At 46.1% G+C, this 9,008-nt stretch overlaps 1 pseudogene; it reads right to left on the bottom strand.

Annotated features, from left to right (window-relative positions):
* Window positions 1-5,031: 5,031 nt before the first annotated feature.
* LOC126417213 (5S ribosomal RNA) lies at window positions 5,032-5,149 on the bottom strand (annotated as a pseudogene).
* Between the last annotated feature and the right edge of the window lie 3,859 nt (window positions 5,150-9,008).

Here is a 9,008-nt window from a genome sequence, read left to right as displayed (position 1 = left end):
ACAGCGAACTGCTGTTACCTCAGAATAACATACATAATTGCTGGCCGGCCGGAGTGGCCGTGCGGTTCTAGGCGCTACAGTCTGGAGCCGAGCGACCGCTACGGTCGCAGGTTCGAATCCTGCCTCGGGCATGGATGTGTGTGATGTCCTTAGGTTAGTTAGGTTTAATTAGTTCTAAGTTCTAGGCGACTGATGACCTCAGAAGTTAAGTCACATAGTGCTCAGAGCCATTTGAACCAGCCAGCCATAACTGCTGTAGAATTTGAAACATTACTAAACAGAAAAAATGTCTACAGGCGTCAAAGCGCACCCCAACGATAAATAATTTTAAAAACCCTCTGTACACAAATCTTAAGAACCATGCAAACAATAAATGATTTACTCAGAAAAACTTCCACAGAAGCAGGACGCCTTTTAAGATATAACAACAGAAACAACTCACAACTACTCTTTCTGACTATGTTATTAAAAACCCTGTACAATGAAAGGCATTTCAAGTTTTACAAAATTTCAGTGACAAGTAATGGCACATCAGAGGTGCGCGGAAACTGCAGTTCAGGTCGAGCCTGAATTAAAGCCGAAAGGAACGGTGAAGAAGGAAGGACGGACGCCTCGGTGTTACCAGGAACAAATAATAAAATATTCTACTCAAATTCGCCGAAGAGCTGGACTCTATTGATAAACACAGCGACCGCGCTATCGGTTACAATTCAAACTGGCCGCCGCCAAGGCGTCGTCCCCCCAGTTAAAAGACCGACTACAACGGAAGACGCACACCGCTGATTACACCACTGAAACAATAACATAAAACCACACAGCAACTGATCAGTATCCAGAATAACACAATCCTTAAAACATTAGAAAAATTTCAAAACAGGAACACGGTCACAAGGGATCCACAAGTCATTCACATTCAGAATCAACCACTTTAAAAAAATATTCAAATGTGTGTGAAATCTTATGGGACTTAACTGCTAAGGTCATCAGTCCCTAAGCTTACACACTACTTAACCTAAATTATCCTAAGGACAAACACACACACCCATGCCCGAGGGAGGACTCGAACATCCGCCGGGATCAGCCGCACAGTCCACGTCTGCAGCGTCTGGGACCGCTCGGCTAATCCCGCGCGGCAACCACTTTAAATATCTACATTACTTTGTCAGTAATATGTGCTGGCAGGCTTATTACTGCTGGAGTAGGAATTGATAATATACTTATTCATCATTAATCCCCTGCTTGTCTATCTCTGAACACATTACCTAAATACTGGCAGACAGTTAGAAAATCGAACCTGTGGTTATTTCGGAGTGCACAAGCACGCACTTCGATATACAATCCTTGCCCGTATCTCAAGTGCGTCCAAAACAGGCAAACCTCATTCACACAGGTAACCACTGTTTAATAAATTGTGCACGAGTGAGCAATACGAAACAGATAACACGGGCGTCTAAACACTGGGAGAGCCGTTAGCTGCAAACAGCACGAAATTCGATATAGATACATACAGCAGGACGTTAAGAACCTGAACGACTCCCACCGCTTGATTCTGTAGTGTTGCAGACTGTTACATTCCTCAGTGACTTTCACATGTTCACATCGTTTAGCCGCCCAGACGAGACTGTCGTCCTCTCACTAGACGCAGTACACACTCGCCGCAGTACGCACTTCCGTACGCAGCGCCACTGCCCACGTGACAGAAAGAGGCAGAGCATGCGCAAAGAGCGACCGCCGACAACCAGACTGCTCACCGGAGGGCCAACCAGCCGATCTAAAAACTAGCCCTCCCCCCCACAGCGTCGTGCGCTTAAACAGCCGAAAAGCGACCAAACAGGAAAACCGCATCCACACGATACAGAGTCGATAGTAGAGATCTTACATGAACACAGAGTAGCGACTGGTGCCACGTATCAAACAGTTTGCACAGTGCCTTGTTGACAACCCAAGTCTGTGGCTTCGTGGGGTCTGCGCCACACGAACCCTACAATCATCTCTTACCAAATGAATTCGGGACTTATCTGAACAGGTCACGGGGTTCCAGTTGTCTAGGGTCCAACCGATAAGGTCACGAGATTAGGAGGAGCACTGCAGGCGTTGTTAGCAAAGGCACTCGCGTCGGTAGTCTGCTGCCATAGCCCATTAACGCCAAATTTCGTCGCACTGTCGTAACGGATACGCTATTCGTATGTCCCATATTGACTTCTGCTATAATTTCACGGCCGGCCTTTATTAAGTCCGAAACCACGCGGCTGCTACGGTTGCAGGTTCGAATCCTGCCTCGGGCATGGATGTGTGTGATATCCTTAGGTTAGTTAGGTTTAAGTAGTTATAAATTCTAGGGGACTTATGACCTCAGATGTTAAGTCCCATAGTGCTCAGAGCCATCTGAACCATTTTGTAATTTCACGCAGTGTTGCTTGTCTGCTAGCACTGACAACTCTACGCAAAGGCCGCTGCTCTCTGTCGTTAAGTAAAGGCCGTCGGCCACTGCATTGTCGGTGATGAGAGGTAATGCCTGAAATTTGGTATTCTCGGCTGACTCTTGACACTTTGGCTATAGGAATACTGAATTCCCTAACGATTTCCGAAATGGAACGTCCATGTGTCTACCTCCGTCTACCGTTCCGGGTTCCCACTCTGGTAATTCTCGCCATGCAGCCATAATCACGTCGGAAACCTTTTCACATGAATCTCTTGAGTATAAATGACAGCTCCGCCAGGTGCGCTGCCCTTTTACCTCTTGTGTACGCGTTACTGCCGCCATCTGTATATCTACATATAGTTATCCCATGACTTTTGTCATCTCACTGTACAACTTTCGTCCTCTAAAGTAGTGAAAAGGTTTCGTAACGATGATGGAGGTGGACAACGATCATACACCATTTTTCCCAATAGACCACAAACGAAAACTAAACTAAACTCCGTCTGAACAGGCCTTCGGTGGCCCAACGGGCACCGACTGGACGACATGTCATCCTCAGACTGTAAGGTAGCAGTATTTTGCACCTTACTGTAATATAATAATTGTTGCAAAGACGAGTTAGATGTCGGTTAGTATGTTATTTATCAGGCAATCAGCCTATTGAAATTAATATACGGAGTATCAGACGGCATTAGACGCGTATTAACTTTAATAAATTCACATATTGCATGAAGTCGGGGTTCTGGTGATATTTTCACGGAGTTTGGCTGGAGCGGACGAGCGGCACTGCTCAAAGGCAGGGCAGAGGGATGTTTATAATAGACCATTAGCCGGCCATTGTGGCCGAGCGGTTCTAGGCGCTTCAGTCCGGAACCACGCGACTGCTACGGCAGCAGGTTCGAATCCTGCCTCGGGCATGGATGTGTGTGATGTCCTTAGGTTAGTTAGGTTTGTGTAGTTCTAAGTCTAGGGGACTGATGACCTCAGATGTTAAGTCCCATAGTGGTCAGAACCATTAATCGACCATTACGAGTCGGCATGCGAAAGGGTCCCACTGGGGGAGACGCGCCGCCGGAGCAGGTAGGCACCCATTGCGCGGACAACAGAGGCAGGCCTTCGAGGGACGGCGCCTCGTTGGCGCTGGGCGTTACGCCGACGCCACTATGTCGAGATGAGCTGGCGCCTAAGGGAGCCTTCGCACGAGTCTTAACGTTTTCTGGGGCTTTCTAAGAAACATTTTCCCGCGCGAGGGCGAACAGAGTTTCAGTTTGTTCTAGAACGTTCTAGGCGCAGTAAGGTGCGGAATGTTTTGATTGACTGGAAGAAGCCAGGAAATAATAGTGGGAGCGAACTGTGCTGGTCTAGAGCCACGGGATTGGCCAGCTCGAAAAATAGCGTGGGGGTGCTGATTTTTGCAGAGGTAAGCTTTTGGAGCTGTTATCGGGAAGAAGCGTCTTAGCTCCTGTAGCGAGCGGACGTCGTGCTTTCGGCTCTGCTGTAGGAGAGTAAATTCTTTTCAGCGTGCTGTGCAGGACTTTGAATAAGTCTGCCATCTGCAACTGAAACTAGTATTCAGTTAGGGGAAATGTCATGTTTTACTGTTAGAGACAGGCTGATTCCGCTAGTTACGGTTGGGAATACTGTCTCACAGGAAGCAGACAGGAGCAGAGCAATTTCCTTGAGTCACACTTTATTGAAGACGTTACTGGATTCCGCCTTTGGGCTGGTGAGTCCCGTCTTAACAGGTGCGAGACGATTGGAAAGAAAGCAGAATTAGCTTTTGAATAGGAGTTTACGAACAGGAAGCCTGTTCGCGAAAATAAGTTCATTTTTGTTACAATTGAGGCTCCTCGACGACGCAGACGCCATCGGCAGCTTGCTGACCTGTCCACAACGCTGCATTTGGTAACGTGATGCTCAGCTTCGGCATTTAATCCTATATTACGCACGCCTGTGATTACCAGAGCTCAGTTTTCCCGCCACGCTCTTATTGTGAATTTGGTAATTGAAGTAGGTTTGTCTGACGTATTTTATGCCGTCTGACAAGGGGAGAGAGTAGAAAATAACATTTACAGATGCGTTATCCGACCTTAAGAGTTAGCTTTGGAATTTAAGGGCCATTGCCATTACTAGCTTGATTTCATCACTTATAAATGTATGTAATTGTTCAGTTTGATGTTAGGACGATTATTGTTCGATAAATGTGTTCAATACCATCCTTGTTTGTTTAGTAGTGATCAGCTCCCTGAACACTATTTAGTTATTAAATATTAATCAAAATTAGTAAAAGGGCAGTTTTAATTAACAGGTTGGGTCTCATAACAGGCCTTCAGCCAGAGCCGACGTCCCGATCCAGTAGGGAAAGTGAACAAGTAAAAGCATTCTTGTTAAAACCCCCCGACATTTGGCGGATTCGCCTAGGATCCTTCATCACCATTTATTGAAATAAACCCCTTCCAAGACCACAGGCGTCACTGGATGCGGGCATGAGAGGACATGTAGTCAGCACACCGCTCTCCCCACCGTATGTCAGTTTACGAGACCGGAGCCTCCACTTCTCAATCAAGTAGCTCCTCAGTTTGCCTCACAAGGGCTGAGTGCACCCCGCTTACCAACAGCCCTAGGTAGACCGGATGGTCACCCATCCAAGTGCTAGCCCAGCCCGACAGCGCTTAACATCGGTGATCTGACGGGAACCGGTGTTACCACTGCGGCAGGGCCGTTGGCAATAGACCACACATGCTCGATAATAATGAGATCTGATGACTGTGGTTACCAAGGGAGATGCAACAATTCATTATTTTGTTTACAAAATCAGTCCCAGGTAATGCGAGCTGTGTGAATAGGGGCCTCGCCATCTTGGAACGCTACATCACCACTGGAGTACAAATATTGTACCACGGAATACATCCGATCAGCCAAAATAGCCACCTAATATTAGGAGCAATGTGACTGTGCATTATTCATGGAGGCCGGCCGAAGTGGCCGTGCGGTTAAAGGCGCTGCAGTCTGGAACCGCAAGACCGCTACGGTCGCAGGTTCGAATCCTGCCTCGGGCATGGATGTTTGTGATGTCCTTAGGTTAGTTAGGTTTAACTAGTTCCAAGTTCTAGGGGACTGATGACCTCAGCAGTTGAGTCCCATAGTGCTCAGAGCCATTATTCATGGAATACTACGATTTGGGCGCCCAAATCATCACAGAACTCCCGGCTATCTTTTACTCCTGGTACGTAACCTCGACCCCAACTTGGAGACAGTGTATAACAAACTCACTCAAGCAAGTGACTTTCTTCCATTGCTTCATAGTCCAGCTTGTATAGCTTACACACCACGTTCTCCTGTTACGAGCATTTGTTCTGGAATTAGAGCTCGCCCTGCAGTTCACTGCTAATGGAGTTCCTTTAACGCGATTTTGTTGCTGACAGGCTTTGCGATTGCGACATTCAGTTCTGCAGTAACTTTTAGAGTAGGCGTCCTATTATTGTTCATCACAGTCCCTTCAACGACCGACTGTCACGATAGCTTATCATACACTTTCGTAGGCGTTGTGTCGTAGGGAACGATGTTTTTCAGCTTTTCCTGTATGCGGTATAAGTCTGCGATATGGTGCCTCTTGAAACACCAGACACGTAGGCTGCCTCGGTTACGGAACCACCCGCGGTGCAAGCACCAACAATCGGCTCACGTTGGGCTTCACCTACCTACAACATAACACTCTCACAGCTATACAGAACACTCTTCTGACGATGACCGACACTTACACTGTATTGAGGGACTGCATCGCTACCGTTCGTGATCAAATACAACAGCGCAATCTACAGGCTTAGCTAGCATCTGTATTTAAGGGATGACAATTATTAAACTGTATGAAATAAAATCATCATAACTTCTAAACTGTTTGCGCTTGGAGGTTCAAACTCCACCGTTGGTCGCGGAACTTTATGGGAATTAGTATAGTGGTTTAGCGACGAAGCCCACTTTCATTAGGACTGGTTCGCCAATAAGCAAAATTGGCATTTGGGGGACTGAGAATCCGCATTTTGCAATCAAGAAATCTCTTCATCCTCAACGGGTGACTGTGTGGTGTGCAGTGTCCAGTCACGGAATAATCGGTGCGGTATTCCATGACGGCAAGGCGACTACCGAACGGAACATGAAGGTTTTTGAAGATGATTTAATCACCATTATCCAAAGTGACCATGATTTCGACAAGATGTGATTCACGCAAGACGGAGCTCGAGCCCGTCGAAACAGGAGAGAGTTTGATGTCCTGGAGGAGCACTTTGGGGACCGCATTCTGGTTCTGGGATACGCAGAGGCCACTGGCATAGGGCTCGATTGGCCGCCATATTCTCCGGATCTAAAAACATGTTATGTACGCTTAAAGTAAATTTTTGGAGGGTTCGTGCCGATAGGTGTGAACCGTCAATTATATTCTTTTTCTGGTGCTATACGGGTTGAGTCACTAACTATTGCCACCTCGAATAACTCCGGAAGTATGATACGAGCTGAAAAGTTTGTGCGTCAAATGTTGCATGGGACAACGGGGGCCATAATATGACTTCGGTTTTTTGTCGCTAAATGGGTTCGCTTCAGAGATATGAAGGTCAATTTTGTTTTTTTAGTGAGATGCTATAGTTTGGTACTTATTTTCTGACAGCGGTTATCGAGATGAATCCATTGATGTGTAACAGTAAGGTCTCTGAAGGTCAACGAAGGTCAAGAAGATGGCATGAACGTCCATTTACAGAAGGTGTTCAAAGTGATGACCATTAGTATCAATGGATTGCTGCAATTTGCTTATCATGGACTGAGTGGTATTCCTTATCACATCGGTACTTATTGATGCACATGCTCTGACAATTCTCACTCGCATATCTTCAAGTGTAGCTAAAAACGTCTTTATAATGAATGTCTTTTACGATTCCCCACAAGAAAATATCCAGAGGGGTCAAGTCTGGCGAACGAGCCAGCCACGACACATCTCCTCCACGTCCAGTCCAACGATTTGGGCATTGTATCCGGAACTAATTTCTAGCCGTCAGCGAAAAATGTACCGGACACCCATCGTGTTTATACCACATTCTGTTCCTTGTTCCTAAAGGTATGTCTTCCAATAACATACCTAATGTTTCTTGCAGGAATGTGGTGTACTTCCTACCATTAAGATTTCTTCGATGAAATAGGGGCCTATAATTCTGTCCTCCAGAATCCCACACAATACATTCACCGACTACGATTTTTGATATGTAACTTGCCGCAGCCAACATGGATTTTGAGTTGCCCAATAATGCATGTTATACAAATACACATTTCCATGGTTTGTGAATGTAGCCTCGTCAGTAAATACAATCAAATTAATAAATGTGTCAGCCGGCCGTAGTGGCCGAGCGGTTCTAGGCGCTTCAGTCCGGAACTGCGCGACTGCTACGGTCGCAGGTTCGAATCCACCCTCGGGCATGGATGTGTGTGATGTCTTTAGGTTAGTTAGGTTTAAGTAGTTCTAAGTTCTAGGGGACTGATGACCTCAGATGTTAAGTCCGATAGTGCTTAGAGCCATTTTTGAATAAATGTGTCATCCCTCTGAAGTTGAGTCTATCGGCACAATTCAGTGCGACGCATACAAAAAAATGGTTCAAATGGCTCTGAGCACTATGGGACTCAACTGCTGAGGTCATTAGTCCCCTAGAACTTAGAACTAGTTAAACCTAACTAACCTAAGGACATCACAAACATCCATGCCCGAGGCAGGATTCGAACCTGCGAACGTAGCGGTCTCGCGGTTCCAGACTGCAGCGCCTTTAACCGCACGGCCACTTCGGCCGGCTGCGACGCATACAATCCGTACCAGTTAATTCTTGTTGGAGACTGATATGGTAATGATGATGTTTAAGGCGATGCAGAACACGAACAATACTACTCTGCCTCATGCCAGATTCCCTTCCTTTCTGGCGCGAACTAACACAAGGATCTCGAACCACAGTGGCAAGAGTACCAATTTCCGTTTCCTCGTTAGTAACTTTCCTTTCCTGATATGTTTCAGATGCGTTAAGGATCCAGTTGTTCTCAATTTATCATACACTTATTTAAATATACGACGTGTAAGATGAGTGCGTTGAGGATATATTTCAGCGTAAAAGTCTCTAGCTCTCACTAAATTTGGTTGTCATTCTCTGTAAATTAGAAGCATATCGGCTTGTTCTTCGAGGGAATGCTTCATTCGCATTCGCTTGATTCGACGATACTAGTCTTACTGTTCCTATTAGTCCTGTATTGCGAAACCGTCGAATGGTGTTCACATGTCAATGGCACGCTAGATGGATACGCCGTATTCGGCGAATATTTACTATTTGCACGATATACGAGAGAGGATTGTCAGGGCATGTGCTTAGATAAGTGCCGAAGTGATAAGGAATACCACTCAATCCATGATAAGAAGATTGCAGCAGTGCATCGAAGGTCATCACTTCGAACACCTTCTGTAAATGGACGTTGACACCACCTTCTTACCTTCGTTGACCTTCAGAGGCCTTACTGTTACACATCATTGGATTCGTCTCGATAGCTGCTATCAGAAAATAAGTAC

This window comes from Schistocerca serialis, chromosome 8 (assembly GCF_023864345.2).
Source record: "Schistocerca serialis cubense isolate TAMUIC-IGC-003099 chromosome 8, iqSchSeri2.2, whole genome shotgun sequence".
Classification (NCBI taxonomy): domain Eukaryota; kingdom Metazoa; phylum Arthropoda; class Insecta; order Orthoptera; family Acrididae; genus Schistocerca; species Schistocerca serialis.
This window is presented reverse-complemented; position numbering and strand designations above follow the sequence as displayed.